Here is a 26,647-nt window from a genome sequence, read left to right on the forward strand (position 1 = left end):
AATAATTTGAAGGAAGAACAAGGCATGCAGAAGAGTTATGTGTATCAGCATAGGGTATTCAAGGAGTTTCATGTTGGGGAGAACGTGTACTTTTGAATCAAACCCAATAAGAGCTCCTTGAAGATTAGATCGTGTGTCAATTTGGAACCTCATATTGTGGGCCTTTGGATATCCTTGAGAGGATTGGACTAGTGGCCTACAAACTTTCCCCACCTTGATCAGTGAAAATCCATGATATTTTTAGTGTTTCATTGCTTGAAATATATATATGAGATGTTGATCACATGATTGATTGGTCTATATTACTGGTGTAACCTAAAGGATAGTTCTAGCCAAAGCCTCAATGCATCCTACAGTGAAAGAGGCTCATGCTCTAAAATAGAGCAATAGAGAAAGTTAAAGCATAGTGGAAGCACTTTGGGCTCGATGAAACTACATCGGAGATGTCTAATCAGATGTGGGAATTATATCCTTCTTTATTTGTTGGTTGAATATAATGAGTTTTGGTACATATATACATATATATATATATATATATATAGATATTTGTGTGCGTGTGTGTGTGTGTTTGTGTCTCATTAGAAATACTGCAATGAATTATGTTTATAAAGCTCCAATAAGTAGTATGTTAGTCATGTTTTCAATAGTCGATCATTATAAATATTGCATCAAGTTTGGATATAAAGATCCATAAGTATTATGTTTGTCAAGTTCAAGAATTTTGGTTGGTCATAAGTTTGATAAAACACTGAGGATGGTGTTCCCCCAAGGGGGAGGGGACATTTCCATGGACTTAATTACAATATTTCCTATGACATCAAGGAAGCATGACTCCATCATGGGTTTGGTTGAAACCCTGAGTAAGGTGGCTCACTTCATTGGAGTGAAGTCTACAAATTCAGCTACTGAAGTGGTTCAAATATTCATCAGGGAGATAGTGAGGTTGCATAGAATTCCCAAGAACATTGTATTAGAGATAGATGCCAAGCTCACTTCCAAGTTTTGGAAGGATTTGTTTGCAGGATTGGGGATAGATTTAGCTTTCAATACAAATTTATTATCCATAGACACATGGGAAGATAGATAGAATCAATAGGATCCTTGAGGATATGTTGAGGATGTATGTCATGCATTAGCAGAGGAAGTGGGAGGAGTATCTTCCACTGGTGGATTTTTCTTATAATAATGGGTATTAGGAGTCCCTAAAGATGAGTCCATTTGAGGCTCTCTATAGGCGGAGTTGTAATACTCCTATCAGCTGGAGTGATCCAGTGAGAAGGGTATTGATTGGACTAGATATGTTGACAAAGATGAAGTAGGAGATGTAGGTTACCAGAAATAATTTGAAGGAAGAACAAGGCATGCAGAAGAGTTATGTGTATCAGCATAGGGTATTCAAGGAGTTTCATGTTGGGGAGAACGTGTACTTTTAAATCAAACCCAATAAGAGCTCCTTGAAGATTAGATCATGTGTCAATTTGGAACCTCGTATTGTGGGCCTTTCGATATCCTTGAGAGGATTGGACTAGTGGCCTACAAACTTTCCCTACCTCGATCAGTGAAAATCCATGATATTTTTAGTGTTTCATTGCTTAAAATATATATATGAGATGTTGATCACATGATTGAATGGTCTATATTACTGGTGTAACCTAAAGGATAGTTCTAGCCAAAGCCTCAATGCATCCTACAATGAAAGAGGCTCATGCTCTAAAATCGAGCAATAGAAAAAGTTAAAGCATAGTGGAAGCACTTTGGGCTCGATGAAACTACATCGGAGATGTCTAATCAGATGTGGGAATTATATCCTTCTTTATTTGTTGGTTGAATATAATGAGTTTTGGTACACACACACACACACACACACACACACACACATATATATATATATATATATATATATATATATATATATATATATATATATATATATATATATATATATATATATATATATATATATATATATTTGTGTGTGTGTGTGTGTTTGTGTCTCATTAGAAATACTGCAATGAATTATGTTTATAAAGCTCCAATAAGTAGTATGTTTGTCATGTTTTCAATAGTCGATCATTATAAATATTGCATCAAGTTTGGATATAAAGATCCATAAGTATTATGTTTGTCAAGTTCAAGAATTTTGGTTGGTCATAAGTTTCATAAAACACCGAGGATGGTGTTCCCCCAAGGGGGAGGGGACATTTTTAATAACCCCATATTGATTTTCCATGTAAATGGGAGGACATTATAAAGTAAAAGTAATACCAAGGTCATGGGACACATATTCCAAGCTGAATGGAGGAGAAAAACATTAAACTAGTCATCACTTGTGGTTAATTGTTGGCTTTGGAAATTAGCATTGACATTGGCAGAAGGAAAAAGGGCAATAAATGTAATTTAATTCAACAAACAAAGGAAAATAGGAGAAAAGGAATATTAAGAAAAAATAATATGCATGCAAGGGAATATGAAGGAAATTGAAGGAAAATAAAAGGAAAAATAAATGAAAGGAGAGAGCACATTCTATGACTCTCTTAGTTACTCTTTGGATCATATACTCTTGGTTACTCTTTGGCATTCTAGCTTTCACTTGGACATTGAGGCATTCTCACTTGGACTTTGGGGAAAAGAGAATCTAGACACAAACAAGTAAGCAAAGGAAAGCATGTGAACTACAACATGAGTATATTGCATGTAACAGGTTGCATGTGTGATTTCCTTGTTGAGATTTGAATGCATGGTGCACGAATTTGGTTTATATGGTTATTTTGTTGTCATTGGCATGGGACATGACTAGATTGATAGTGGGTACATCCTTTCCTTTTCCATTTCCTGGATAGCCATGGTGTGTTGGGATTCATTCTTAGTCGAGCTTTGGATTTCTAAACGATTTTGGATCTAGGTGAGGTGGTCTCAAGAAAATTCCCAAGGGTTGGGGTTGGAGATGGTTTTCTCTGGGAAGCCCTTCACAAGTGGGTGGAGACAAGAAAATTCCTCTACGTATGGTGAAGAAATTATGAGGCATACATGCTTGTGTTAGTTTTGGTAATCTCTAAACTGGTTTAGGTGATATCATTGTAGTTTGAGGGTGGAGGTGGTTTAACCTATGTATTCCTTGTTTGGTTATATTTGCTTTATTCCATGAGATCCCACCTTCATGCTTGGAATATGGCATGGATGTGACTAGGCTAAAAGAAATATTTGGTTCAGTCTAAATCTATGGTCAGGTGGTATGTGTAAGTCCTGACTTGGTTGGAATTTTCATATGTTATTATGTGTTGATCCTTATTGAGATTAGTGAGCACAAATTCTGATTTTATCTATGATTTCATGACTAGTTTTTCATGGTTCTATTCTAGTTAAATTTTGGTTACATGCATGGTATATTTCTCATTTATGATGTTCTCTTGTTTTGTATCCATTTCATAGTTTGATGGGATATTTTTTATCTTATATTAATTCATGAGCTAATGTGTGTTGTTGCATCTAGTATGTGAGGGAAACAATTTTTTTTGATGATTTTCTCATGAACTTATTGAATTAGTGAACATATCTGCATTTATAAGCTATAGGTACTTTGTCTGCAAAGTGTTTGCATAAATTACTATTACATGGTTTGTAATTCTCAGCATGATTAGAGTCTAGAAATAAATTTTGGAGGTTATAGTGGTTGGATGATAGAGTTATAGAAATTTCTAGGAAGCTGTGGCTAGTGGCCTAAAAACTAGCGTAAAATTTTGAAACGGTGTCCCTATTCGCATCCATGGAACTAGGGAATTTCAGTTGTAACTGCATGGAAGATACCTTGTGCGTGTGATTGGATCCTTCTGGCCGCATGCACTATCCTGCATGTATGCAAATGGATTGTGAAGTGAGTGAAAAGGCAATTCTAGCCCAAGAAAGGTTAATCAGTGGATGTTGTCTGACATCTGGGTAATAAGGTGTACCTGGGAGGTTACACTAAATTTCAAAATATTAGGCCCCTCTTCCATAACTATAACTTGGTTCTTGGTTCATTCATAGTGATGAGCCCCAATATTGCATCAAGGATTTTGCAACTCCTAGGGCTACCAACTTTACTTTATCAACCCGGGATTCATACAAACTTGGAGATGACAGTGTTATATGCATAGTAGATGCAACAGTCTACTCTTGTCACTTTCCAACTGGGACGATAGACCACTATGGTTTTTCAAACTAGTCTCCTATTGAATAGAAGGATTCTGACTACTGACAGTGAATGTAAACCTAACTTTAATGCAGAAAGTAAATGCTTACCTATTTTAGGAAAATGAAAGTGTTGAATGGAAGTGCCATGAAATTATCTAGCTAAGAATTGAGACACATTACTTGCAAAAGAGAACTAATCTAACCTTGAGTTATATCATCTAGCTATCTAGACTAAATAGGCATGGAAATTATCCTAACACTGTTATGACTGAGGTATGCATGCACTAGCTATCTTATGTTAAAATTGCAGAAAAGAGTCTTTTGATTTTCAATTTAGAAATGTAAATGCTAAGATAAACAATCTAATATTTTGCAGGAGAGAAAGGCATGGAAAAGCAAGTCCAAAATGGCATTGAGGGGCATGGAAGTCAAGTGGAGGTCCTACCCTATGCTCATATCAACATTTCTGCTCAAAATAGCCTAAAACAGGCTGCTACAAGGTTTCCTATAGTTACTACAGGATGTCCTAGTTTACTACAGGATGTCCTAGTTTTCTACAAGAAACTAGCTGAAGGCTATAGGAAGGTAGGGATGAAGTGTTGGGAAGATGTATTATGGTGGAATAATGTGTAGGGAAGGTGCACAGTGCCCAAGGCTCAGCCTAACACTTCAAGATGGTTGGATTTACTCAAGGTCCCATAGTGGCTATAAAACAAAAATTCATATTAGGGGTTGGTAGGCCTTGGAAATAGGTGGAGAAGGCTTAGATGAGGCTAGTGGAATGATTTCCTCCCTACAGATCAACAAATCCTGCAACAACACATGTTCTTCTCTTCATTTATGCATAACTTCATATAAATATGGAAAAGATGAGTTGAATTTGAGAAAACTGATTTATTGATGGCTAATGACTATATCTATGGAATGAAATACCCTCTTAAACTAAAAGAAACTTGAGAAACAAAATTACAACTGTAGTTTCTTCCAAGAAATTATAAATGATGATCTATTCAACAAGGAATCATAAGCTATGAAATGATCAAAAAATAAATCTATTTTTGGGGTTGTGAGAGTGGAGCCCTCAAACCATGATCCCATGAGGGAGATGAGGAAGAGGCCACTGTCACAAGATTTTATAAAATATTCTCTTTCACTACTATATCACTGATCTACTTCTTCAACTAATGGAAGCAAAACTAAAAATCATTCAAATACTTGTAAATTAAACAAAGCAAGAATAACTTCAGCAGGTAACTATGATTTTAACCTAATAATACTTGTACAAAAAGAGGAACTTCTCCTACTAGGGTTAGGCCCTAACCCAAGATCTTCAGCTCTTTGAGTCAACTCAGTGTTGGATCAAGGTAAACCTTTTCATTATCATCAAAATGTAAAAAATAACATAAGAGTAATAGTCACAATGTCTTTGCTCCAAATTACCTCTTGGCTACCAAAAAACATTGAATCCTAATGAGGCCCTTGGCCTTCTTATTTATACAAATTGAAGCTACCAAAAACTTCCTAAAAATTAGGGATGCTTGGCTCCCAAACTCGAGATTGACTTGTCTTCAAGTGTAACTGGCTTAGCTGCCAATGAACTCAGTTGGCTTGGTTTCTTGTAACTCCTGTGGTGAAGTAAAATTATAAGTGCAGACACGAACGAATTCCTCTAGCCCAATGATGGGTCTAGCCACAACAAATATATTATATGGAAGATTTCCTTAGGTTAGAATCAATCAAGAGGGCCTACCTCTTGGTCCACTTATCCTGCTTAATGATTTCCTCCCTTGCTCGCTCCAGCTATCTCTCGCTTCCTTCTTCATGCACTTAAAACAAGTAAACAACAACAGAAAACAAACATGATAATAGACAAATTGCAATTCAACCTACTTAACAAGTCAAGAAACATTAAGCCATGAATATGTAATATTACAAACATGTAGGAAATCAATCGATAGTTGCATATATTAATATCAATAGAGAGATTACAACCATTTGTCTTGACATTGCAGTCCTCCTCTAACAAGACCAAGTTCCCACACACTTCTTCTAGCATTCCATGATGGCCTCAATTAACAATAGTTTAAAGGCTTCCCTTTAGGCTTCACTCCAAACCAAATCACACTTCTCCCTCACACAACTAGATAGCTACAACTAGTAATAGCTTGTTGTCTACTCCAAACCAAAATAGCATCAACACTCAACCAAAAACTAGCTTGTGCTTGGGAAGAAGGGAGCTTCATATAGGATAGATGGACGAGAGATGGATCCTCTTCTCATGGGAGAAGGGCTTATCCGTTGAAGTAGTTCCATCATTATAGGGGAAAGGAGCCCAAACTATCATCCTCGACCCCATCTGACCAAACCATTTACAAGAGTTTCGTTACAAAGCTTCTAGAGCTGGAAGCTTCGGCTCCAAATTTAAAAAACTTTCCAAAACAAGACCGACCCGAATCGAACACAGTTCAGTCACACCGGTCGATGCTAGGGATAGTTCTAATCTCTACACATTGGCATGGGGGAGACAAAGGTCATTAGTGCCGATCTTGTAAACTAGGCAAAATAGAAGTTTCAACGGAAATGGTGCAAAAGGGAATTGATCTACTCATGAAGAGGGACACAATGGGAGTTTCTTCGTGAAGGAAAAGCATGCGAGGTTCACTATAGAGGTCCTCCAGGATCAAGGAATGGGGAGTATAGGGACAGTGAAAAAATTTTGTGTAATAGGTGTCCCCTAAAGCGTGAAGGCCAAGCTGGAGTGAGGGATGAAATGCTTTATAAATCAGTGCGGGGAACCGGTATGCCGTCGGAAAACCTACAAGAAAGTACAGATACATATACATAAAATGAGATCTCTGTTAAATGATACATGAATCGTGGCATGGACGTTGTTGGGTTGTTGGGGCCTGACCCAAGTTCAGAATTAATTAGCCAAACAAATCCCGATACTACTGTCCCTTTCAGCAATAGTCCGCGGAGTGCAGACTGAGGTCTCACCCGAAGTAGTATGGGGGGGTGCTAGAACCAGGTTTCCACACCCTTGAGATGTCTGAGGGTTTGATTTGGTCCAACTGCTCGTCCCTACATGCAGGTTTCTTCACACACTTCCCTGGCCTTCGCACCCTGATATACTTGCCTTTGAGCAGCCCTAGGGGTTGTGGGGCTTCCGTGCTGCTGGAGCATCTCTCTGCACTATTTCCCTACGTCACACCTGATATCTTACCTATCTTCGTACACCAGTTAGTTATCTTCGCGTAAATAGAAGCCTTGTGTTATATTTATTCATATAGCACACACATATAGTTTATAATTTTTGGACAATGACTGCAATTTTTCTTTCTATCCCCACACAATTTTCTTTAACTTCACAAAATTCTGTCTAAACCCTAGGCCCACTGTAATTACTAGAAAATTCATATTTTTTTCTCTTTTCCCTTTCCTAGCTATCAAGTCAAAACACAAGATATATGGGCCACCTAACTTTCACTGTGATTCCCTGGATAGGAGAATTTCTAAACAACTAGACCCTAGGCACCCCCTTGTAGTGTTTGTTGGTGTCTGAGTATGAACAAAGTATTCAATCTCGTTTCCTACATTAATTCATCAATCCGAGTGTGTACACTTTTCAAGGTAACACGCAAGGTATGTGCAGAAGCAAGGTTGCAATCTTACATTGACCAAGGGTTCGTGACTAAGAAATTAAAGCATCACTGTAATAGTAATGAAAATTAAATTGTAGAAAGAAAATCATTCACACCAATCTATGAAAATATGTAACAACAATAAAGAAAATACAACAAGTAAAACAATATACATAAAAAGGACACACGCACAACACCTGATAAGAAGAGTGGGTCCAACTCCCTGGTCAGGGCTGTGCTTAACTCACATATTTGAGAAAAATATCAGAAGGCTGGAAATTTCATTAACAAGAGTTTCACTATTACAAGGCTCAATTCTTACATCAGCTAGCTCCCTTGTCTCTCTGAATTGTCTCTTTTAAACATACAAAAATCCAAAGGAAACTTGCAACAAACTGATCTCAATATTCAAGATGAGATTTGAGAGATCTTGTCCATCATGATTCAGCTGGAACAAGTCGAATTTGGTTATTACAATTGGGCAATTCTGGAAAATGGCTGCAACAACAAATCTGCAAATATGTCCTTCAAAGAACCTTTATTTTATCCCAACACAAATCGAATTTCTAAAAATTGCATGTTAGCAAACTACTTTGATCCATTTTGGACAAAACCCATGTCTCATATTTTCCAAATTCGCTTTCTTTGCCCAAAACGTCCAACGCAAAAATGTCACTTCTTAAGCCAGCGAATTCCTAAGTTGGAATATCTAATTATTTGTTGAAGACCAAATCTGCAATACGGAAGAGATCTTGGAGGCTAAAATCATGAGTGAGGTTATAACAAATGAATAAACCAAAATCATGCATAATAATCATTAATTATTAAAAATAAATGAGATCAGATATTATTTATCCATAAGAGCATAAATGATTATGAAATGGAATCATATAATAAATTATGGTAAATAATGTGATAAAAGAATAGTGGAAATAGATGGAATGAATGTTAAGAAGTGGTAATAATGATGACAAATTAAGAGCCCAATAGTGTTCTTTGTGAATTTCCAATGCTTCCTGCAGCTCTCTGTGTTTTTAGTAGTTGTTCCTGTAGTTCTATTTCCTGTAGGGGAATAAAACAAGTTTTCTTCCTCAATGGCATTCCAAGGTGGTCCCTATCTCTCTGATCTCTAAAGGAATGATGGGTGCATTAAAGTTGGAATTTTTTCTATTTATAGTCAATTCCTTGGAGTTTTGTTTTGGCTAGCACTATACGGACTTCCTCATTGGGACCGTTAGCCCAATGTTGGTTATTATGCAACCTCCCCTTGTAATCATCACCCACTCTTACACAACTTAACTTGACCACCTTTTCGAATCATGCCCCTTGATGTAAAATTGCAACGTGGCATGCTGATTGGGAGTTTACTTTTTGTCTTCGAGCTGAGGGTCACCAAGTTAACTGGCCACCTCCAGCTTATAAAAACGAACTTTTTCATATTCCTACACATTTATCATATCATACTTGGGGAAGAGTCTGGATCAGGTGCCATACCAATTCCTTCCTTATCTTGGTCGATGCATGCTGGATGGTGATGTTTTTGTGCTTTTTTTTGTTCATGTGTTGTATCGGCTACAACCACCCTCCAAAATTTATCCTTATCTTTGTTTTGGAGCCTCCCTACCAACCTTTCACAACACCTTGTCTTGCTTCATCAATTACACAAGCTTCATTATTTTTCTTGCACAAAGTCAGCCTGTCGATCAAAGCTTGATGCATTCCCATCACAGGCTTATCATCTGGACTTGGTCCAGCTGTAGGCTGAGTAGCTCCCCCAAGAAATTGCGCAACTCTGGAGGTCAACTAGCATTCCCTCCAAAAAATGCGCAATTTTGTCTGAAATCCTGCTCGGATTCAAAATTGCGCAATCCTACCAGTCAGGCTTGACCCAAAAAACTATGCAATCCTTCCTAGCAGGCCTGCCTAGACCAGGAATTGCACAAACCTAGGCAGAAGCCAGTTTATCTACCCAGAAATTACGCAGATCTCCTAGGCAACCAGCCCAGCTCCCAGTCAGAAATGTACATTTTCTCCCGGCAGTTGAGGAGCCTCATGCATGAGCAATTGGGTTGACCAATTCCACTCGGGACCAAGGAAACTTGACTTGCATGCATGGCTTGCTTTTTTCTGGAATAGAAAAAGGCAACATGCAAAAAGCATCCCATGATTCATGGAGCTATTTTTAGCGGTTAGAGGTTACATGCGAAGTTCAATTTAGAAACTTTCCTCCAAGTGTCGCTTTTTCCTAGATTTGTGGCATGCGTGTCATGAGCTAAAACTTATTTATTCGATGCATCAAAGCTCATTCTTTCACATCGATCTTAGAGCTCTAACATCCCACAGCACATCTAGGACTCTATGACTCATTCGACTCAGCTATTCATGGGTAAGTGGTCTCAACTTGTCTTTTTCAGCATTTCTGTCGCTTTTTGTGTTTTCACTTGTGTGAGTGTTTTTTTCTTAATTTATTTGAACTTTTTTTGTCTTTTACATGTATTCTAGCTTATACTAGCATCATTTTAGTTTTCGTTGCTATCTCACTGTTGTTTCATGCATGAAACTATTTTTCACAAACGGTCGCCAATTCGGCGACTTGCTTCACTCACATGCATGTTGATCTGTTCACTAAATATTTCATTTGATGTTTTCATGCACGATCAATCACTTCTGCTTTCACTTAGTGTCACCATGCATTCACTCTCAGATTTCCTTTCAGTTTCCCATCGGTAAGTTTTTCCAGCCTTGGCCCGGAATCTTCCTCACGAGATAGCGTTGCGCAATCTAGAGAAGGAAGGTTCTGTCTTCCTCTCCAGAAATGCACATTTCTACCCAGACACTATCCTCCAGGACTGTTTTGTGCATTTTTTAGGGACAATGGCTACTGGCCCAGAAAATTGCGCAATGCAATCCTTGAGCCTGGAGTCATTGCTAGGTGGAATTGCACATTACGCAATCCCAACGGTCAAAAGTAAGCCTGGACTGCACATTGCGCAAATCCAACAGCCAGTCTTACCTCCCAGATAGCCCACACTGCCTTTTGGGCAGTTCTGGCATCCAATCACCCAACCTCCCAGAAGAAATTGTGCAATCTTTGCTTATCATGCCCTAGGTATGTGTTATGTCATTCCCCAAATTTGCTTTGATTTTCTTTTACAAATTTCTTGCCATGCATATTGCTTTGTCTCCAAATCTTTCATTTTTTCATCTGCCTCTTAGCAGTACAAGATCAATGGCCTCCAATAGAGCAGGATCCAAGGACACTGGTGGAAGTTCAACTTGAGCAGTAGTTGAGCATGTGTCTGCATGTCTACCGATCTATGTAGATATCAAACTATTTCTAGACAAGGACATCAAGATGAAATGGCAAGAGGTCAATGAAGCATTTGCAGGCACTTTTGGGGAAGACCTCGAAGACTATTAGGTGTATGTGAACATTCACAAGCATGGACATGATACACTAGATCATCTTGCACACTGATCCCGAGACGATGAATTTGAGTAGTGTCAGTGGGACGAAGCTTGCCACCTTCTGGGAAAAGGATTATGATGCGATATATTAGATGTTGAATCCTGTGACAATCATGGAGACTCCTTTTAGCTTACCCAACAATAGTGCCAACTCCAAAGACATTCTGAAGAATTAGGTAAAGGAGCTAGCTAGATTCAGAATGACACCCAACCAGATATACAAGATGAAGATACTACGGAAGGCATATCAATACTTGGTCATATTTTCATGTCAACTATGTGGCCAAGAAAACACGGAAACCTTCCCACAGAGCTGGGTGATCACGCTGAACCAACTAGACAGAGAGGGTAAACCATGTAACTGGTCCGGCATGTTGGCTCATCAAATGAAGGAACAGGTAACGAAGGCTCGACAATCACCCAGAGGTATGCAAGTAGAGATCTACATGTCCACCTACATCTTAGATGCAATATGTGCCCTACAGGAACCTGGGCTTGGATTGGGCATGGTCACCAGCGGAGACTGTTGTGAACACATATTGCAAGTTTTTGTTCGAATGTAGCTTCGAGGAGTAATCACATGGCTGTCTGATCATTTTGTCACCCCATTCTAGAAGAACATATTCGAACAAGATCCACCCTGCATGTCAAAGGAAGTAATGGAGGTATTGATAGACATTGCTAATTAGTACGCCTCACCATCCAAAACCTTCATACGAATGTTCACCATGGAGAAGCCTTCGCATGGTCTACTGAAGTTTGCCTTGGACATGCTCGTCATGCAGGAAGTAGCATATCACATCTCAGTACGATTGTCAGCTAGACTGCACCAGAAGAAGAAGGCACCTTGGCCCACTCTTTCGTTGCAGATTGGGTTATACGATATCTAGAGTTTCAAGCAAGTGGATGTCAAGGCAGAACTAATGAAGAAGTATCCTTTCGACCTTCGAAGTTACAATCCATATAACCCACATTGCATTGTGAAAGATCAATGCACAAGAGTACAGTTCAACTGGATCCACAGGGCATGTCATTGGGCAGAGGAGGACCCATGGCAATACTATTACAACTCCTCCATACTCAATGAATCGGTCGGCTTTGCTGTGGAGTGGTTGGTGAAGCAACATGAAGCAGCATCCCAGAGAGCACCAACAACATTAGCAGCAAAGGCAAGCATACCAATGTGCGAAAAGGGAAAGAGGAAGATTGTCGATCACATGGAGGAATGGAAAAGCTACAAGTTCTGAGCAGATCCATTGGTAGAGAAAACAACTATGGCTATAGAGGTGAAGAGGCAATAGTGCAACAAGTGAATCACGCAAAGGTAGAGGGAGAAAGGAAGAATGGAGGAAGCAGAGAAGGAGTTGCATGGGCTGAAGGAGCAACTCCGGAAGGAACAAGAGCTGCACAAACAGGAGAGGGAAGCGCAACAAAAACAAGTACAGTAGGGGGTGCAACATGTGCAAATAGATGAAACAACAGGTCCTGTATAGGTAGTGGATTCATCATAACAACTTGCATCAAGAAAAAAATGTGAACCATTGCACGAGCAGGATTTCGCTCATGAGAAAGAGCAACCATTACAATAGTTGGATATGAATAAGGAGCAATGGGAATCGAAACAAGATATCGACCTTATGCCTCATCACTAAGAGGTTGACTTACCCACTTCACGCATCCAGATGATGAGAAAGTCTCAAGCGACTGAGGAGGCACTGAGATCCTTGGAGATCAACCAGAAGAAGAGTTGCAAAACATCTCATTCGACGAGTCTCAACATATAGTTGTGCAGTCTCGTAGGGTGTCGACTCTAGATGATCATACATCTCCTATGCAAGTTGAGGAACGAGTGATCATGTCTAACGTGCACAAACATCAAGTAGCCTTGGCTAATGCAACTAGAGTGTATGCCGAAGCCACTAGCTCAAGTATTTGCTTTCTGATAGCTGAAAATGAGCGAATGGATAAGGAACTTCAGACGACCAAGCAAGGGGGAGAGTTGGTGACAGCGTCCACCCAAGCTAAACTGAAGAAGGCAATACTGGATGAATTATTGTACCTTGACATAGATATGCAAGCGTTGTACTCCAATTTTGGCACCGTGCATAAGGCAGTCATCCATCTCAATGAATGGCAGCAGGGATGTGCTAGGAGAGCACATACATTAACGAGCTTTCATATTTCCATTGATTACATGCAAGAATGGATGATGAGATACAAGGGAGCCCCACTTCACTTGCCTAAGATGATGAAGGCCAGTGTGGTTGAGCTGAAGGTATATATCCAGAGTTAGATTCAGAACTATGAAGAGCTCCCACAACTCATCACTAATATACAGGGTTCCCATACACGTGTGTTTAAGAGTATGGGTGTTATGGTGCACGCACATGCGATCCCATCTATTAGGAATCTCACCCAGCCGAGGACAAAGGCACAAGTCTGACTAGAGCTTGACTCGTACTTCAGTGAGTTGATGTGCATTGCTACCAGCCCAGACTTGTCCATCAGTTCAGACAGCATGCACAAGTATGTTGTTGGTCCAACTGCATTGAAGACAATGATGCACATGCTCACAAATGAGTTGGACATAGGAGCCTGAGCAGTGTACCTAGATGCCACGGAGGTAGGCTTTCGGTCAGCCAAGCTTCCGATAAGACTATCTTGGAGAGAGCTTGGATAGTATTGTAATGAGCCTTGGCTTCTCCACTTCGCAGAGCTAGTACATATCTTTGGAGGAGAAGGCAGTTGTGGCTGTAACGTTCCGCTATCAGAACTAGTGGTTGGACATGGATGTATTGTATGATTGGAACTTACACTTCTTAATATAACAAGAGCCATCACGTTTCATGCAGATGTTATATTGCATTGTATGATATCTGGTTACTTTAAATGGTATATGTGTTGGTTTGCTTACGCATTCATGTATAGCTATCTGTATATGTATGTATGAATCTTTCTAAAATGTGTTGTTGGTTTAACCATCACTTTGGATTGCTTGCTAACTTGCTTCCATGTTGTGATGTATCTTTGCTCGTGTGTTCGCTTCTTAACTATGTGCTATCACAGTTTTCCAAGGGGCGCACTCATCTCAACCCCCGTGTGTTAGAGCCTCTCATGCACCTTCCTTGGCTCACTACGGCTGTCACACCCTTGCTACCAATAGAGTTATCTTACTAGCCTCTATGTGAAATCGCGACCAAGGCATTACCATATGACCCACTGCTAAGACTCCTACACCAAACGGTCTGAGTTCTAATTGAGACTTCTTACCGGGGAGAACCCCTGACATATTGGTGGGTCTAGCACCATCAACATTTTTGGCGCTAGAAAGAGGGATAGATGCCAAGCTGTGTCCTCTCATCCTGTTTTGAACCTTTACATATCTGTCATTGATTCTTGCACTCTTCTCCCTCCATGTTTTTTTTCGAATCATGAATATGTCACTATCATGAGGGAGTTCTTTGATCTCGTCCACTTACACATATGATGGTGAATGCAAAGTGGCATGGCTGAGTTTTTACATGACTTTCTTTCCATGCTTCATGAGGAAGATGGGTGTTTGGACGAACAGGCTAGCTTGTTGCTTGCATACGCACTTCACAAATCTCCACTTCGATGGTTGTGCAGCCTTCCAGATGACAGCATGCACTCACTTGAGCACTTATGTGATCTCATTGAAGACACTTTCCATCATTTTGATCCAGAACACCTTGACCAAAAACTACTACAACAATGGAAGGCTCCGCATGAATCGACTACAGATTTTTGGCAGCGCTTTCGTGACTTGCAGTTTCAAGCTCTGAATAGCCAGCTAAAATTTTTCATTCTTTAGGACTAGCTTGAGTATTATGTTAAGAAATCTACTCGTCCCAAGAAGAAGTTTGAAATCAAGCCGCTCTCAACATTCTTCAGTGATGGAGCTGTGCAATCTCATGTAGATGTGGTCACTGTCACAAGTGATTGTCTACCATCCCCTCTTCAAACAGCACCACCACTATAGAGTGATGTTGAGGATCATGCTAACACACCTGTTCACCTGTCACATCCTCCCAACGTCAATTCACTTAATTTTTTCATAGATTTGGTTGTGATTCCATCGAGTTGTCATATGCATTTTGTTCCACAACCTCCGTATTCGCACTTGGTTCTTCCTCCAGATGATATTGTCTTGTGTTCTTCCATTCTAGACTCTACACTTGTTGTGAACGAGGAACAAGCCATTAATAGAGTTGGTTTTGCACAACCGACATGTGCTGTCATTCATGAAGAATATGAGTGGGAGAATGAGCATCAACACTCGGCGAAGGATGACTCCCTTTCGTCCAAGACTCCTCCATTCTTTCCTAACATCTTTGGTGAACCTGCCATCCATGATTTCGCATGTGTATCTTCAACCACGGATGCACACATTGTTGATCATTCATAGGAAACATCAGATTTTATTCCATCATCCAACAATGGAGAGGATAAGTCTTTCATTGAAAATCTACTTGACCTTTCATCTGCATTTTCTAGAAACAAAGAGGATGGATTTTTTCGCTTCTCACCTACCCCTTTGTTTGATTCACCAGATCATGAGGATGTTGATGAAATCATTGATTTTTCTGATTGTGATTTTCATGATCCATTTACTCCCATATTCGATCACTATCATGTTTCTATTGTAGTTGATTTTTCGAAGACATCGATTTATGATGATCTATCTCATAATGAAGTTGAAACACCGAAGGTTGTCAAGGCACTTGAGCGGGAGTTGATGGTTATGCCAGGCCCTCACTGTCTTGGGGTTGGTCTCACTTCCGATCAGGAAACTGTTCAATCACCCAAGGCTCCTCATCACTCATCTATATGCATTGAAGATCAATCTCACACACAAATCAAGCTTCCTCCACTCGAACTGCACGATCCTATTGCTCATGCATTGGAGGAATCTTACATTGCAAGTATGCATGCATGATGCAAGTTGTCTTTGTTTCTTTCATTTGCTTGCATGTCACAATCAAGAGTGTACTTATGCTTCAAAGCTACACGTAGTGTGGCATAGCACCATGATATGTCCATGGACTTCTCTTCATACACTTGCACTCACGTATGTCCCGTGGGCATCTTGGAGCACGAAATGTGGTTGTCTTCATTGTTATATCTTGCTTGCTTGTTGGTTCGCGTAATTTGGTTTCTCATGGACCAAGCCTCCACCAACATGGGTCAACCAATGCATCGGTGGCTGCATTGGAAATATCACTTCACATGATCAGGCCCATGCACCATTAGTTTAGGAGTAGGAGTATTGTTTGCTTTTAGCTAGTTTGCCTGCATGCTTGTTTGCTTACTTTCTTTGTTTGTTTGTTTGCTTGCTTGCTTGTTTTCTTACTAGATTTGCTTTCACTTTTTCTTCTACTCCTAATTTTCTTTGTTGTTTGTCTGTTTGCTTGTTTTGTTTGTAGGTTATTTTTGCATGAAACCATGTATGACTCTTGAAACAAGCTGGGTAAAGTACAAGAGGCCTTGTGCAACTATCAATACTTGGTTATATGTCATCTTTCATCTATATGAAGAATTTGTTACTTTTATTCCATGGTATGCCAAATAAAAATGCATATTGTTCAAAGTGCACCTTGGTGAAAAAAAAACACTTGTGCACTAACTAGTGTAACCTACTCTAGTAAGTTGTTTCTGGGTTAACCCTTGTCAGCTCAGTCAAGTAGAGTAAGGTGAGGGGGGAAACCTTGACAAGCACGTCAGAGGTATAATAAACTAATTCTCTACTGGAACAACCTCTTCTGCTATCAATAAGTCAGGATCCCTCTTCTGCCTATGAAATGAATAAGTGTTATGCACAGTTCCAAAAATAAAAAAATAAAATGAAAAAGTGAAAAAAGTTTGAAAAAAATGGAAAATGAATAAGGTGAAAGAAGAGAAAGGCTTCATGCACAAAGAGGTGATGCAAGTAACTCCGTCGAGGTACTAACCAATCTTGTTGGAAGCGAAGCCATGATTGTGTTCCTATGTGACTCCGTCAGGGTAATGTCCAGGCCTACTCGCAGCGGAGCAACACCAGAGATGAAACTAAGACTCTGAAAACTATACTTCTTGAGCACCAATATACCCCCCTCAACCCCAATTGAAACAACTATGTTTCATTGGCTTGGAATGTGTGTCAATTGACCAATAGGTTGGCAGATGCTACATCTTACAATAAAGCTAGTGAGAAACCAAGATGAACTGAGAACTGAACAATACTTCCGGAGGTATAAGACTTGCTTTTCACGAACAAGGTCGATTCAGAGAGCTGGAGTTCTACCAGTGTGTCTCCAAGTGTTGTAATGGCTACAACCACCCTCAAAATTTTTGCCTTGGCTTCGTTTCAGAGCCTCCCTACCAACCTTTCACAACACCTTGTCTTGGTTAGTCAAGTACACAAGCTTCACTCTTTTTCTTGCACAAAGTCATCCTGTCGATCAAAGATTGATGCATTCCCCTCATAAGTTGATCATTTGGACTTGGTCCAGCTATAGGTTGAGTAGCTCCCCCAAGAAATTTCATAGTTCTGGAGGGCAACCAACCTTCCCTCCAGAAATTGCACAATTTTTTTTTACAGCCTGCTGGGCTTCAGAATTGCATAATCCTGCCAATTAGGTTTGACCCAGAAAACTACGTAATCATTCCTAACAAACCTGCCCAGCCCAAGAATTGTGCAATCTCGGGCGGAATTTAGCTGCTCTGCCCAGAAATTGCATAAATCGCCTGGGGAGATAGCCCAACTCCTAGCTAGAAATGTGCATTTTCTCCCAGTAGTTGAGCAGCCTCATGCATGAGCCGTTGGGTTGACCAGTTCCACCTAGGACAAAGGAAACTTGACTTGCATTCATGGCTTTATTTTTCCTAGAATAGAAAAAGGAAACATGAAAAAAGAATCCCATGATTCAAGAGCTATTTTTAGTAGCCAGAGGTTACATGCAAAGTTCGTTTTAGAAATTTTCCTCCAAGTATCGCTTTTTCCTAGCTTTGTGGCATGCGCGTCATGAGCTCAAACTTATTTATTCGATGCATCAGATCTAATTCTTTCACATCAATCTTGGAGATTTGACATCCCACAGCAAATTGAGGACTCTTCGACACGTCCGGCTCAGCTATTCATGGGTAAGTGGTCTCAACTTGTCTTTTTCGTCATTTCTGTCGCTTTTTGTGTTTTCTCTTGTGTGAGTGGTGTTTGCTTGATTTCTTTGAATGATTGCTTCCATTTACATGTATGATAGCTTGTACTATCATAGTTTCAGTTTTTGTTGCTATCTAACTGATGTCACATGCATGACACTGTTTTGCACGAACAGTCGCCGATTCAGTGACTCGCTTCACTCACATGCATGTTGATCTATTCACTGAATCTTTCATTCGATGTTTGCATGCACGATCAATCACTTCTGATTTCACTTAGTGTCGCCATGCATTCACTTTCAAATTTTCTTTCAGTTGCCCATCGGCGAGTCTGGCCAACATTGGCCCAGACTCTGCCTCACCCAGACAACATTGCGTAATCTGGAGAAGGAAGGCTTTGTCTTCCTCTCTAGAATTGTGCATTTCTACCCAGACACTTTCCTCCAAGACTATTTTTCACATTTCTGAGGGATAGTCACTGCTGGCCCAGAGAATTGTGCAATGCAGTCCTTGAGCCTGCAGTTGTTGCCAGCTGGAATTGTGCATTGCGCAATCCCAGCAGTCAAAAGTCACTCTGGACTGCACATTGCGCAAATCCAGCACCCAGTATTGCCTCCTAGACATCCCAGGCTGCCTTTTTCACAGTTCTAGCAGTTAGTCGCCTAGCCTCCCAGAAGAAATTGTGCAATCTTTTCCTATCATTCCCTAGGTATGTGTTACGTCATTCCTCGAATTTGATTTGGTTTTCACTGACAGATTGCTTGCCATGCATGTTGCTTTGTCTCTAGATCTTTTAGGTGTTCATTCGCCTCTTACCATTATGAGATCAATGGCCTCCAAGAGAGGAGGATCCAAGGACACTGACGAAAGTGTAACTAAAGCAACAATTGAGCAGGTGTTCGCATTTCTACCGATCTATGAAGATACCAAACTATTTCTAGACAAGGACATCAAGCTGAAATGGAAAGAGGTCAATGAAGCATTTGTAGGCACTTTTGGAGAATACCTCAAAGACTATTAGGTGTATGTGAACATTCACAAGTCTGGCTTGTATCGCATTGCATGAAGATACCCCGCGTTCCCATGCGTGGACATGACACACTGGATTGTCTTACACAGTAATCCCAAGACAATGACTTTGAGCAATGTCAGGGGGATGAATCTTGCCACCTTCTTGGCACAAGATTATGATGAGATGTATCAGATGTTGAATCCCATGACTATCATGGACACTCCTTTCAGCTTACCCAACAATAGTGCCAACTCTAGATAAATTCTGAAGAACTGGGTAAAGGAGCCGGCTAGATTCAGGATGACACCCAACCATATCTACAAGACGAAGATACTACGAAAGGCATATCAATACTTCGTCATATTTGCATGTCGATTATGTGGCCAAAAAAGCACGGAAACCTTCCCACAGAGTTGGGTGATTGTGCTAGACCAACTGGCTAGAGAGGGTAAACCATGTAACTGGTCTAGCATGTTGGCTCATCAACTAAAGGAATAGGTAACGAAGGCTCCACAATCACCTGAAGGTATCCAAGCAGAGATCTACATGTCCGCGTACATAATAGATGAAATCTGTGCCCAACAGGAGTTCCTGGGCTTGGAGTGGGCATGGTCACCGGCAGAGACTATTGTGAAGATATCTTGCAAGTTTTTGTCTGAATGCAGCTTCAAAGGAGTAATCACACAGATGTATGATCACTTTGTCATCCGAGTCTACAAGATGATATTCAAATAGGATCCACCCTGCATGTCGAAGGAAGCAATGGAGGCACTGATAGACATTGTTGATTGGTACGCCTCACCATTCGGCACCTTCATACGAATGTTCAACACGGAGAAGCCTCTGCATGTTCTACTGAAGTTTTACTTGGACATACTCATCATGTAGGAAGTAGCATATCACATCTCGGTAAGATTGACAGCTAGACTGCACTGGAAGAAGAAGGCGCCTTGGCCTACTCTTCCATTGCAGATTGGGTTATATGAGATCTGGAGTTTCAAGCAAGTGGATGTCGAGGCAGAATTGATGAAGAAGTATCCTTTTGAACTCCAAAGTTACAATCTGTATGACCCACATTGCATTGTGAAAGATCATTGCATGAGAGTACAGTTCAACTAGATCCACGGGGCATGTCATTGGGCAAAGGAGGATCCATGGAGATACTGTTACAAATCCTCCAGACTCAATGAACCGGTTGGCTTCGCTGTGGAGTGTTTAGCGAAGCAACATGAAGCAGCATCCTAGATAGCACCAGCACCAGCAGAAGTAGTAGTAGAGGCAAGCATACCAGTGCACAACAAGGGAAAATGGAAGATTGTTGATCGCATGTAGGAAGAGAAAAGTTGCAAGTTACGAGAAGATCCATTGGTAGAGAAAGCAACTATGCCTATAGATGCGAAGAGGCAACAACATGACAAGAGAATCGTGCAAAGGCAGAGGGAGAAGATAAGAATCGAGGAAGAAGAGAAGGAGTTGCATGGGCTGAAGGAGAAACTCCGAAAGGAACAAGAGCTGCACAAACAAGAGAGGGAAGTGTAGCAACAACAAGTACAATAAGGGGCGCAACATGTGCAAACAGATGAAACAATTCCCGTACAGGTAGTGGATTCATCAGAACAGCTGGCATCAAGCAAATAGGGTGAACCATCACAAGAGTAGGACTTCACTCTACGATAGAGCAAAAACTTCAACAATTGGATATGGATATAGAGCAACAGGAATTGGAATAGGACATCGACCTTATGCCTCATCACCAAGAGGTTGAATTACCTGCTTCACTACATACAAATGATGAGCAAGTCTCAAGTGACCGAGGATGCACTGAGATCCTCAGAGATCAATTGGAAGAAGAGTTGCACAACATCTCATTCGACGAGTCTCAACATAGAGTTCTGCAATCTCATAGGGTGTCGACTCTGGATGATCATACATCTCCTATGCAAGTTGAGGAACGAGTGATCATTTCTGACGTGCGCAAACATCCAACAACCTTGTCCGATGCAACTAGAGTATATGCCGAATTCACTAGCTCAAGTGTTCACTTTTTGATAGCCGAAAATGAGTGAATGGCTAAGGAACTTCAAACGACCATGCAAGGAGGAGAGCTGGTGACAGCGTCCACCCGAGCTAAATTGAAGAAGGCAATACTGGATGAAGTATTGTCCCTTGACACAGTTATGCAAGTGTTGTACTCCAATTTTGGCACCGTGCATAAGGCAGTCGTCCATCTCAGTGGATGGCAAGAGTGATGTGCTAGGAGAGCACGTATCTTGAAGAACTTGCATGCTGTCGTTAATAACATGAAAGCATGAACGATGAGATACAAGGGAGCCCCGCTTCACTTGCCTAAGATGATGAACGACAGTGTGGTTGAGTTGAAGGCACATATCCAGAGTCAGATCCAGAACTACGAAGAGCTCCTGTAGCTCATCACTAATATACAGGCTTCCCATGCACATGTGTTCAAGAGTATGGATGTTGTGGTGCGCGCACATGCGAACCGATCTATTAGGACTCTCACCTAGGCGAAGACAAAGGCACATGTCCGACTAGAGCTTGACTCATACTTTGAAAAGTTGATGTGCATTGCTATCAACCTTGTTATAACATCATTTCCACTCTTGGTAGATCTGATGTTCTAATTATGGCCTAGGGAAACCCTTCCTTCCAGACTTGGTCCAAAATCTAAAAAAAATGTTTTATTCCCTATACGCTACTTTTCCTTGCGATAAAATAATGTACATGCAGGTCGGCATATACCCAACCCACGTACATATGTTAAAACACTTAAAAAAATAAATTTCCATAATTTTGGGTGGAGTTCACAGGTTTTACCTATTACTCACCTCCTATTGCCCATGGCCCAATTGTTTTCCAACTGAATTTGGAGAAGTATAAATAAACCTCCATGGGAAGGCCTTAAGGGAGAAGATATGAGATATTGATACTATAGTGAGATTATCCCTGATTGATTCTGAAGAAATCCCTATGCCTCTTGCACTCCCCAAAGTTTCAGGAAACCCTGGTTTCCTTGTTGGAGATATCCTTCATCTTTGTTGAGTTATCCTTGTGTTGGTGATGGAGGAAGATTGCTGAGGCAAGGAAAGTATGAATCTGGAGGACAGTTCTGCTTGGAGCCGGAGAAGGACTCAGGTCGTATTTCTCCACCTTACTTGTATCTTACTTCAATAAAGAAATGTTGTAATTCGTTTATGAATCTTATATGGATGTGTAATTGTTCATTCATTTATATGATCTAAAGTTAATATCATGAGCATGCTTTATGTTTCTACTGTTGTATATGTTTCATTTGAATAATTTTCAAGTTTCAAAGACATCATGAGAAGTTGAGGGTTAGCACCCTATAGGATCTACCCAAACATAGGACCTCCAGGTAAGGACACTACTGCACAGTTCAGTAGAATAAGCATTTAGGTTGTTTGCTTGAGCATTTCCTACTGTTGTTTGCCATTTGCTCTATTAGGGTTTTCAACCCAAGACCCTAGGGTGATCTCACCTGCAACATAATTGGTGACTCTGCTAGGGATAACATTCTTGTTATTCTTGGTTTGGGTTGTTTATTCTCAATCAGGGTTCATTTTCTTGATTGCTTGCTTTTACAGTGTCGTTTGATTCAATAGTGTCCCAGCCATCAAGTCTGATCTTTTTAATCAGACCTTGATTTTTGTTTTTTCCTAATTGAGCTTTGTATGCACTATTTTCTTGTCTTACAGTCGTGTATACATGCAAGTTTCCTCAAGAAGACTTGCGTATACGCGAGTTTCTTATGTTAGAAATGTGTGTGCATGCTTTTGTGTCTTCACATAGTCACGTATACAATTTTTTGAATTGTTTCTTCAAATCCTTTTGCCCAGTTAGGTCTACTACCTAGTGATTTATGTGGTTTTATGGTCATCCACTATTTGAAGAACTCAATTCTCCTGCAAGATTTCTTTTTCAAATCTCCTTCTCACTGAAAAGCCTAGTTGGCCTAGGATTGATTCTTAAGCAAGTTTGTGGTTTGTGTCTTGGGTTCAAGGCTTCTGCTTGAAGTTCTTGGATGTTCTGGTTTTCCAAGACAAGAAATTGATTTCGATTTCATTTGCAACCCAAATTTCATGTTTCCTTGCTTTTGTTTTCCTTTTTTGATTGGCCTTGTTTCTTTTCGTGCTTTTTTTAGTGTATTTTTGGCAATTTTGAAAGTTTGTCTTTCTTGACATTTTGTCGGTTTGCTAAAATATTTTACTGTTGTTTTGGTCAGTTTGTGCAAGTTTGTAGTCTTTCTTGTTTCAAGTTTCATTAATTAATGAGTTTTATAGCTTGCAAGATATGAAGACTCCTTGTGCTTCTTTCTTGATCTTTCAAATTTAGCAGTTCTTTTTGTTATCTCAAAAGTTGCTTTAGTTTCCTTAAAAGAAAAGGACAAAAACATAACTTTTCCTTTCTTTTTCTTTCCAAGCTTTTGGTTTTTTGGTTTCTTTTGGTTTTTGTTTTTCAGCAATGGTGATCTTTTTGTCAATTTGTTTTGCTTTGTTTTGAGGGAAATTTGTTTTTAATTTTTTTGCCCTCTTTATTGTCAAGTTGGCTTATTGATCTTATAAAGAAACACTTTTGCTTCTTGTATGAGCATCCATGCATTATCATTATAGTTTTCATTAAGATAGTTTTCATTGCAGACATTTTAGTCTTTTTCTTAGCTTTTGGGTGTGTGGAGTGTGTTTTCTGGAAAAAGAAAAATTTGCTTGTAAAAGTTTATTCGTATAGCTCTATAGAAATCCCTTTTCATTGAAGAAAATAACTACATTGCATGTAGCTAAGTTTCTATTGGTTTCTGTTTTATAAAACATCATTAGTTTCACTCTCATTTTTACCCATGACTTAAAGAATAACCCTATAAAATCAAGCGCTTTAATAAAATGAACTAGAACTTTTATTTTTGTCATTAACAAACACCAACAAGTTTAGGTTCATTAGGGCCTTGGAATAGGTGAGTGGAGAGTTAACTCTCTAAGGCTGCTCAAATTATCAAACATAGAAGTTGAATAACGAGAAAAATCCAATATCGTTAGAAATATCAGGAAAGCTCCGTGACTGGGAGTTAAGCACGAGGGAGAGTGAAGACAAGTAAGAGAGATACCCCCTTTCCTACTTATTAGGTCCCGCCTCACGACTGTTCCGCCTAGATTTTGATATGATTTGGTGCCCGTAGTTGCCTTTCCTAGGGATCACATAGGTGGCTGCAGAGAGGAATCCTGTGGCACCTAAGGCAGGCGTTGCATCACATTCATTAGTACTTCTGGAGGGTACCCTTACAAAGCTTGGGTGCTTGCACCGGCAAAGGCTTTTGTCTGGAGGTTAGCGTAACTGTTTCTATTACCTTCACTGGTAGGCTTGGGCCGTTACTATCCCAATCTATCTTCGGAAGGTCCCATACTTCACTTTCTTGTATTTTGGTGTCTGGTCCTCATCACCTGGAGTGGAAATACTTGGAAGTTGCTTGATTGGTTGCATCTTTAGGGACTTTATAGTCGAGTGCTCTTTGCTATTTGTATTTAGTTAGCTTTAGGTGGACTTCTCTTGTCACTTTTGGACTTTAGACTCTCAGTGACTGACCTGCCACTCCACCGATCTTGAAATGCTTTTGATATTTCTTTTGAAAGTTGTGGAGTTGCCTCCTTAAGGCCAAAGGTTTTGATTGTGCATATCTCTTCCTTGGAAAGTCATGTGTACATTCCCACAAGGGAAGGATTTGAGAAAAGTTAGATATGGCCAATATTCCTATGGAGACCAACCAAGGTACCCTTCCAAAAGGGGACCCTTGTGCTTTTCCTTTCTTTGGAAACGTTTGTACCCCCTTGATGGCCACTTTGAATATTCTTGGATTAAATGTTAACTACCAGTTTGGTTGTGGTCCACTCCGAATATTTCTAATCTTCTTGAAGCTTCTAATATGAATGCTTTATTTCAAGGGCATCAAATGGGTGTTAATTGTTCATCTTCTTTAAAAGAGAAATTTGGGATTCCCTTTTCTCCTCCCTCTTGTAATAAGAGATCTAAAAAGAGGATAAAGAGGAAGACGAAGAAGAAGAGTAATTCTATCCATTCATCATCAACCTCTTCTAGTCAGGTTGGAGATGAGCTTTTAGCCACTGCAAGTCATGTTGGGGTCATAATACTAGTCACTGCAAGTCATACTAGCAATGAATCATCATCAACCTCTGCTAGTCATGTTGAAAATGAGCTTTCAGCCACTACAAGTCATGCTGGGGGCATAAGTCTAGTCATTGCGAGTCATACTAGCAACGGTTCACCTACCTCTATGAGTCATATTTCTGTTGACTCACTTGCTTATGTGAGTAGGTCTGGGAGCATAAGTCCTATCTCTCTTTGGAAAGAGTCACTAACCTCTACAAGTCATGTTAGGGACTTTCCACCAACCACTGCTGGTCATGTTGGTAGAATGGATGTTGATCAAAAACCCAAGTGTAGAAGTCTTAAACATAAATTCTCTTGTAAGATATGCAAGGGAGACCATCTTACTCATTTGTGCCCTGGTATTCCAGAGGTACAAAGGATATGGTCCGAGTTTGAAGGTTCTTCTACTCCTGAATCTGATATGGTTTCTCAACAATCTCATCAACCATTGGTTGATAATGTGGTTGAGCCAGTGCAATCTCTGGCTGATTACACTCCTCTCTTGGGGGGTGAAGTGCCTAACAATAGAGTCAATTTGATTTCAAGCACAGAGTCTTCTAGTATAGGGGGCATTCTGGTTTCTTTGAATGTTCCCCCTCCAAGTTCTAAGAGTGTCTCCTTTGATTGGGATAGTCTTGTCGAGACTCGTCTTCCTTCGACTGTACCTTTCCAAATAAAGGTTATAGTTAATTCCACAAATGTCTATCAATGTATGGGGGATGAAGGATCATTTGCAAGTATTATATCCTCCTTAACTTCGAAAGCTTTGGGTTCTCCAAAGTTGTTGTCAGTTGATAGGCAATTGTTAGCCTATGATAGAAGACCTGGTGAATCTATAGGTGTTCTTCCTCAATTGCCTATTACTTTAGGCGGGAAGAATGTTTTTATCGATATGATGGTGGTTGATCACCCTTTAGACTTTAATATGCTACATGCACATGATTATGTCTATGTTATGAGTGTTGTGGTGTCTTTACTCTTTTGAGTGATGTGTTTTCCTCATAAT

The sequence above is a fragment of the Pinus tabuliformis genome, chromosome 7 (genome assembly GCF_031772625.1).
Source record: "Pinus tabuliformis cultivar Carrire ecotype Pingquan chromosome 7, CPIR1, whole genome shotgun sequence".
Taxonomy (NCBI): Eukaryota; Viridiplantae; Streptophyta; class Pinopsida; order Pinales; family Pinaceae; genus Pinus; species Pinus tabuliformis.